Here is a 7,373-nt window from a genome sequence, read left to right as displayed (position 1 = left end):
GTAGGTAGTGCAAGGTAGGAGTAAAAGTATATGTCTTCATAGAATCAATGCAACAATTATAATGGTTGAAGTGTTCATCTGTTTCACCATTCTTGTAATGCTGGTTACTGTGTTTTGTTGCAAAAGATCTATACTTCCCTACCGCAGGCCTTTTCATCCCTAAGGCAGGGTGCATTATATGTTATGTGTGGGAATATCAGCATGGGCAGATAGGCGCCTACAATGTCCAGTCCATTTTGTGACATTGTAAGTGAGCTGGGAATACATAAAGAATACATGGGCCGGATACACGTCAGCACGAGGTTCCGAGCTCCATGATGGCTCCCCAGGTTTCTAAGATGTTTGGTACCAAATGTCTTGTCTTAATAAATCTTCACTGATGCCAGAGTCACATTTATTAATAAGTTCACATAGGAGACCCTTTTAGAGGGTCCACTGAAACCTAACGAAACAGTAGTAGGGTTTCTGGCCAGTTTCCACCATGGTGCCACTACCAGACATGTTACACACTTCATTGGGCGAGAGCCAGCACTCCCAGAGGACAAAAACAATACCTGCTCTGGGCGAGGCTGTTTCACACTTCCTCCAGGACAGGATGTAGCCTTTGAAAGCCAGCTCACTGACACCCAGATTATGGGGGAGGCCAAGCCCCCTTTCCTGCTCCACTTTTGGTGGGAAGAAAGACAGGAAAACTAGTTAGATAATGAAGAGGGCCCCCCCACAGCCTGCACCCCCCCTATATTGAGGCAGGCGAGGTGAACACCTTTCCTGAAATTCCACCATCTCCAACCCATGTAACTGAGAACTGCCTGTTGTGCCCGAGCCCTGGATCTTTCTAAACTCTGACACCCCTAGAGTAGAACTTCCTCTTAACTATGGGTGAATGATGTCCTCCGAAACTGCATGGAGGAGCTTTGCTTCCACCGTCCACGATGGTAAATGTGTTGGTGGTAATCCGCTATCCAACCCTATGCTTTCTTCCCCTTGTCTGCATCTGTGTCTGCCTGACGGCAGTGACTGCTGTTGCCTAAAACCTGTAAGCGTTTGTGCCTCGAACTGCATTTGGTTGACCATCGACATACAAAGCATTGATTAACTGTTGAATGAAGTTCTTGGTTTCTAAAAATATATATAAAGATGCAAGTTTATTTTTCCTAATTGGTCTCGGATTCAGCCGCAGCCCGTGCAGGTAAGAGCAGTGGGGCCGGGTGGGGGGGTGGTATTCTGATGGACGATGAGGAGGGAAAATGTATTATTTATTTAATTTTCCCTCACCATCATCCATCAAAATCCACCCTCCACCGGCCCCACCGTCCCACCGCTCTTACCTGCATGGGCCGTGGCTGTTCCGATTTATTCTTGAGTGTGTGTCTCATTTATTACCTCTGTGTGTGACAACAAATGCTTAGCACTATCCTCTGATAAGCCTAACTGCTTGCACATACTACCACAAAAAGTGTGCTAGAATTATCTGCTTTTACCTCTGCACACTTATTGGGGATCCACTGGACTCCCTGCACACTGTACTTTATTTTAGTGCACATTATAGAGAGTCAGCATCCTACAATTAGTAATTATACAATCATTAAGCAGTGCTCCATCTGTCTGGCCTTCATGGATCTGTCTTGATCCTTCGACAGCATGGTAAGATCTAAGCTGTAGGAAGTTCTTACCAGCCTGCGGGGGGATGCTAAGCTAGTTGATTTTTTATGTGCCCAACCTTATGACCTTTCAGCATCTGTTAGGGTTGGTCCCTCGGGTGAGGAATATGACTCGTTACTATGCGAGTCAAAACATCGCATGGCATTACAATGTGGTTGTTACAATGACCGCGTTGTTACCACGCAATGCCATTACTACGCAAGTCATTGCATCGACTTGCAGTAGATGGCGCGCTGACATTAGAAATATATAATTTACTATTCCAACTCCAGCCTCCACAACAGTAGGGAAGGTGTTGGAATGGTAAACTATACTATTCCTAATGCTACAGCGCCATCTTCTGCAAGTTGATGTAATGACTTGTGTAGTGATGGCATTGCGTGCTAACAACGCGGTCGTTGTAACAACCGCATTGTAATGGCATTGTGTTGTAATGGCATCGTGGTGTAATCACCGCGATGGAAAGGTCGTTTCCCCGGGTGAGTTTACAGATCGTTTAAATTGGGGAAGGTGGTGCAGCAAAGCTGTGTCCCCACCCTGATTTTATTTATTTTATATCTAAATGGCCTAGGCCTTGGACGTCCCCTCTATGGGCTAGAAAATATTTACTCTATTTATTCATACAGATGATAGGGTTATACTCTTAGAACACCAAATATCCTAAAGACACTGTTTCAGGACTTTGTCAGCTTTATGGGGTCACTTAGCCTTGCCACTAATCAGTCAAAAACATTCACCATGGCCTGTGGTATCAGACAACGCAAGATGTGAAGTGTTTATCTACAAGGATATCCTATTGCTTCCAACCAGGATTTTTCCTACATGGGTGTTGTTTTAAAAGCCAGCAGGAATTGGGGAACTTGTAAACTGAAATCTTCCTGTAGATTTGCGAGTGCAGAAGGGTACATTTATAATTTGGCCACTCTCACTGGAAGTAAACCAGGGCCTCCACTATTGGAGGTGTATAGGAGCAAATGTCTCCTCATACTTACATATGTGGAAGGCTTATGGGGATACTCAAATATAGTCTGCCTCCAGGGCGAACAGAACAGGGTGCTTAGGTGTTTGCTGGGTATGCATTCTACGTGTTCTACCTTTATCGTACACCAATAGCTTGGGGTTGAGTATGTGAAGGATATTATCAAGCTGTCTTCCCTTGCTTGGTGGTGTGCCATCTAGCTAAAGCTGCATGACTATTTCAATTTGGAGGTTATCCTTGATGGTTTATCAATTGAAAGAGGCCTAAAAGTCCCCTGGTTTCATTACATTAGAACAGAATTGTCCAACCTGGGGAGGCCAGACGTCTTTTATAGACCTGATGCAATGTCTAATGCTAACCTAACTTTGGTCAAGAGGACCTTTAAGTCTTTGAGACATCGACTAATGGAGGAAATTGAGATGGTAAAAGTCACTGTCAGGAACTATGAGAAGACACAAACCTTGCCAGCATTGGAGCCATACCTAGAATGGGTGGATAGCTCCTGGGACAGACTTCTTTTAACCAGATTCAGACTTGGTTTTGTCAGGTGGCACCTCGGTTTCTCCCATGGCCAATTTGATCAGAGTAAAGTCTTAATTTGCCCATGTGATGAGTTATCCTCCCAGAGTAGCTGCATTTTACTTTTGTTTTTTCATTTTTATATTGCTTTTATTAATAGCTTTTTAATCCCTATACTAAAGATGAGCATACTTAGATGTGGTGATGCTTTGGTTAGTTACAACGGCTAAAGTCTCCCTCTTTTTGTGCCAGCATCTGCTCCTTTTTAAAATGTGCCATTACCAAAATGAACTTGATGTTGTTTTAATCATGAGCATGTTCATTATGACAGATGTTCATTTTGGGTCTGGTTCATGACTTGTTCTGAATTCAATCCACCTGAGTTGTTTTGCATACGTAATCTTACTGTAATCTATGTTTTTAAGTGATTCGGTCATTTCATGCATTTGTTATTCTTATTAATTTATAGTTTCTGATGCAGTTTGTAAATGGAATGTTTTGAGTACTCATTTGTTATTTATGTGTTGTCATTTTATGGATAGTTTTGTAACACAAATAAAGGTTTTGGTACAATACAATACTTTATACTTTGTATCATACAGAAGGGATTTCAAAATTTGTAGTCACAGCAAAGGTGTGAATTTTTTGTCAAAAGTAATGGAGTTGTTTTTTAGCTCTCTAGGAGTTAACAGTTTTATTGTACAATCCTCAAGGCAATGGTATGGTGGAGCGAGTGAACATGCCTATTGAGGAGATCATTCAAATGGTATTGTCTTCTAGGTCAGGTGTTCAGTGTACGTTGGGAAGAGATTGTGGAGTTATCACAACACACCATACTCAACCACAGAACAAAGCCTTTTGTTTTGTTAATGACTAAACATTAGTTGAACAAATTGAACAGTCTCCTGCTTTGGTATTGGTCAGGACTACAGCCAGTGTTAGAATGTCTGGTTTTCATGAAGTAAGGCAAAAAGTGGTGGATTCTCAACAGAAAAGCAAGGACAGATAATATGATTGAAAGAAAGTAAAGGTAGTGGATTTTGAAGTGGGAGATTAGGTCAGGGGTTGATAGCCAGGATCTGTAAAAAGTGGTCAGTCAAAGTTATATCCTCTGTCCACAGGTATTCAGGTTAGCAAGCGTGCACTCAGAGCAGCATTAGAATGTAAGAGTAATGTTGTCAAGATTTATTCTGGTGGTGGTATGAGTAATGGTCTAGCACACTTATCTAATAGTTCTATTGTAAGAGAGTTGGATGCCCAGAGGTAAGATAACTTGGAATGTCCGGATGAATTAGAGGTATATAGTTCTGGGCTAGCAGGACAAGGAATGATGTGTCTGGAGTTGGATTGTGAAGATTTTCACTCGTCCGTCAGGAGTGATAGAAGCAGAGGAAATGGCAAAAGAAATTAACTGGTTTGGCTGAGATATATAAGTTCAAGATACATAAACAAACAAAAATACCTTAGTGAATATGTTTTGTGATTACCAATTATATGTATTATTAACATATTTCAGTGGAAGATTTTGTATATTTGTATTACCCATGTAACTCACTTTTACTTTTGACAGGATTTTGACTCAGTATTTTGTTCTTTTACATCGAATTGTTTCAGAGTGCACTGTTCTTTTGCTTGTGTTGTATACGGGGGAAATGTGTTATGTGCTCAGTGTGGGCACTGTGCTATACTGTCTATTTATGGGGTAGCATGTTCATTTCATCGCCCCTTTCACTGCATCTCCTGGAGATCATTCTAGGGACTATTCTTTTATTCAGGGAAGGGAGCACCTTGATAAGAGACGTCCCATGCTGTTTCTTTGGCATATCATAATAAACATTTTCATGAACCACCTTGCCCTCTTGTGTCATTTTGGAGGATTCTACACTTTTGTTAGCAATGCAGTAGATATTTGCCTGAAATAGACTGGATTTGTCATCTATCAATACGTAATGCCTGTTCTCAATCACTTCTATGGCTGGAATTGAGAACACCCTCAGTAAGTAGATTGCCAAACCTACTAAATTTTTTAGGGTTAGAGATGCACTTGAAACGCTATATCACATTTATGTGGTCTTTAGGGGTCATGCAAAAACTGGTTAAAAATTATTTTTGAATAAACCTATCTTATAGAATTAAAGATTCAATGTAAGCGACACTAGCCTAGAATAGAAATATGCAATAACAGGAAGCAGTCTGTTTCTAGGGATGGTTTTTATGTGGTTTCTGTATCAATTAATTTATGACATCTGTTTTCCATGCTCTATATGTATCTCTCCCAATAGAATTTAATTAAACCTTTGTATGAAAGGGTTCAAGATCCATACCTAAAATGCAGGCCCCACCAAACTGTAATAAGGGTAAGGCAGGCTGCTTGTGCTTTAATTGAAATGCTTTCAAAAACTAAAAAAATAAACAAATATGTGGCTTAAATAATGAATCAATTCAGCAATTTTTTTTGATCCTCCGGGGTACAATCTGATGAGATGAAATGCTCTGCTTACTGAGAAGAGAATATTTCTACAGTTAGAAATTCATTAACTAGCCTGATGTGGATCTAGGATAACAGAATATGTCACAGAGTAGCTCAGTATTTGTATTTGAGCAAAACTGACATTTTGTATATGGCATGATGTTCTAGGTCTCCTACATCACTGTGCTTTTGGGGCGCCGCTCCTTCAATGCATCCATAATCTGGCCCCCACACAAACTTCCATATCTCTGCTTACACGAGGTAGGTGGCATGTAAGAAACTGGCGGTGCTCGTGCTGTGGGGACTTTGCAATGAGGAAGGCTGATGGGATAGAGAAGGGCACAATTTTGCCCTGTCCTCCCGACTCTGCCAGGATTGTCCCTGGTTGCCCATGACTGTCCTCGTATTATGTGGCCGGCCGCTCCCCCTGTGCGATCCCCCCAACCCCTTGGTGTCCAGGCTCTGTTTGTCTCCATTAGTCCCCGCTTATCCAGTTTTTGTTGCCTTGCTTCTGGTGGACCGGAACGGGTAGAGGGGAGTTGGGTGTGCAGAGGATGGGGGACCGATGGCTGGCACTTGGTCATGGGGAGGCTTTTGCACCAGGCTGTGGTTTCGGGCCCATGACAATTGGTGAAGGTCCCACCCTCCTGCTTCCCTTTTGCAGTCTGGAGTCCATAGCTGGCAACCCCAGTGCTACCTGTGGCCCACTTTTACCCGCATTCATAGGTTGGCCATCAAGTCCTACCACAGCCCTCTATCTGTCAGGCACCCGGATGCTTGGATCTCAAAACCCAGAAGCTTGCAAGCCATCTTGGAAATGCTTATCTCATACTTCAAGTACCTATGTGCTGTCTAAGTGTCAGGATCTTGACAGTGCACACTCTATTCCCACCATCACACTCTTACATGTATCTCATTCTCAGGTGGTGTGGCGGACTCCATAGCACTATGCCTTGTGGAAAAGGGCACATTCAAAGGTGGAATAGGTGATGGTGGGTATGGTGTCAAAATATATAGTCAAGAAGTCTGTATTTAAGATCCTTTTGCAATATAAGAAATTTACAGAATAGTGAAACTGTGTTACTAACTATTTTTTTTAATCCCTTTCTAAAATGGAAATTTGCATTGTGAGGGGGAATCACATTCAGAGTTTGCCTGATGTTCCTCCAAACTGCTGACTCATCAGTTGGGGCACACTTCCCAGGTTCGCTGGTGCTCTCTCCAGTGTACTGAGTCATTGAGCGGGGCTTGAGTATAATAGCTGGCTCCACCCCAGCATACATGTTTAGTATTCAGGAACTCTGGAGCAGAGACTGTCTCTTGATCCTGTGTTCCTTGGTCTCTTGGGTCTGGGGCACTTTCAAGGTAAAGTCACCCCAAGAGTCCTTCGCTGTTGGCCTCTTCTGTGAAAACTTTGGTGGCTTACATCCAGATTCTGCAAAGTTGAGTGGATTTGAGTGTGTTTATGAGACCGGTTGGGTCTCAAGTGGGAAGGACCTAGTTGGCCATTTGAATATTTTGTACAATGTGACAAAATCTTGATGAAACTTAGAAAGCAATCTTCCAAGGGGATTCAGGAATAAACAAACTGTGATCACAAAGATAACTAATTAGTCAAAAACATTCACCATGGCCTGTGGCACTAAACAACGCAAGATGTGAAGTGTTTACCTACAAGGATATACTATTGCTTTCAACCAGGATGTTTCCTACCTGGGTGTTGTTTTAGATGCCAGCAGGAAT

Source organism: Triturus cristatus, chromosome 4_1 (assembly GCF_964204655.1).
Source record: "Triturus cristatus chromosome 4_1, aTriCri1.1, whole genome shotgun sequence".
Classification (NCBI taxonomy): domain Eukaryota; kingdom Metazoa; phylum Chordata; class Amphibia; order Caudata; family Salamandridae; genus Triturus; species Triturus cristatus.
This window is presented reverse-complemented; position numbering follows the sequence as displayed.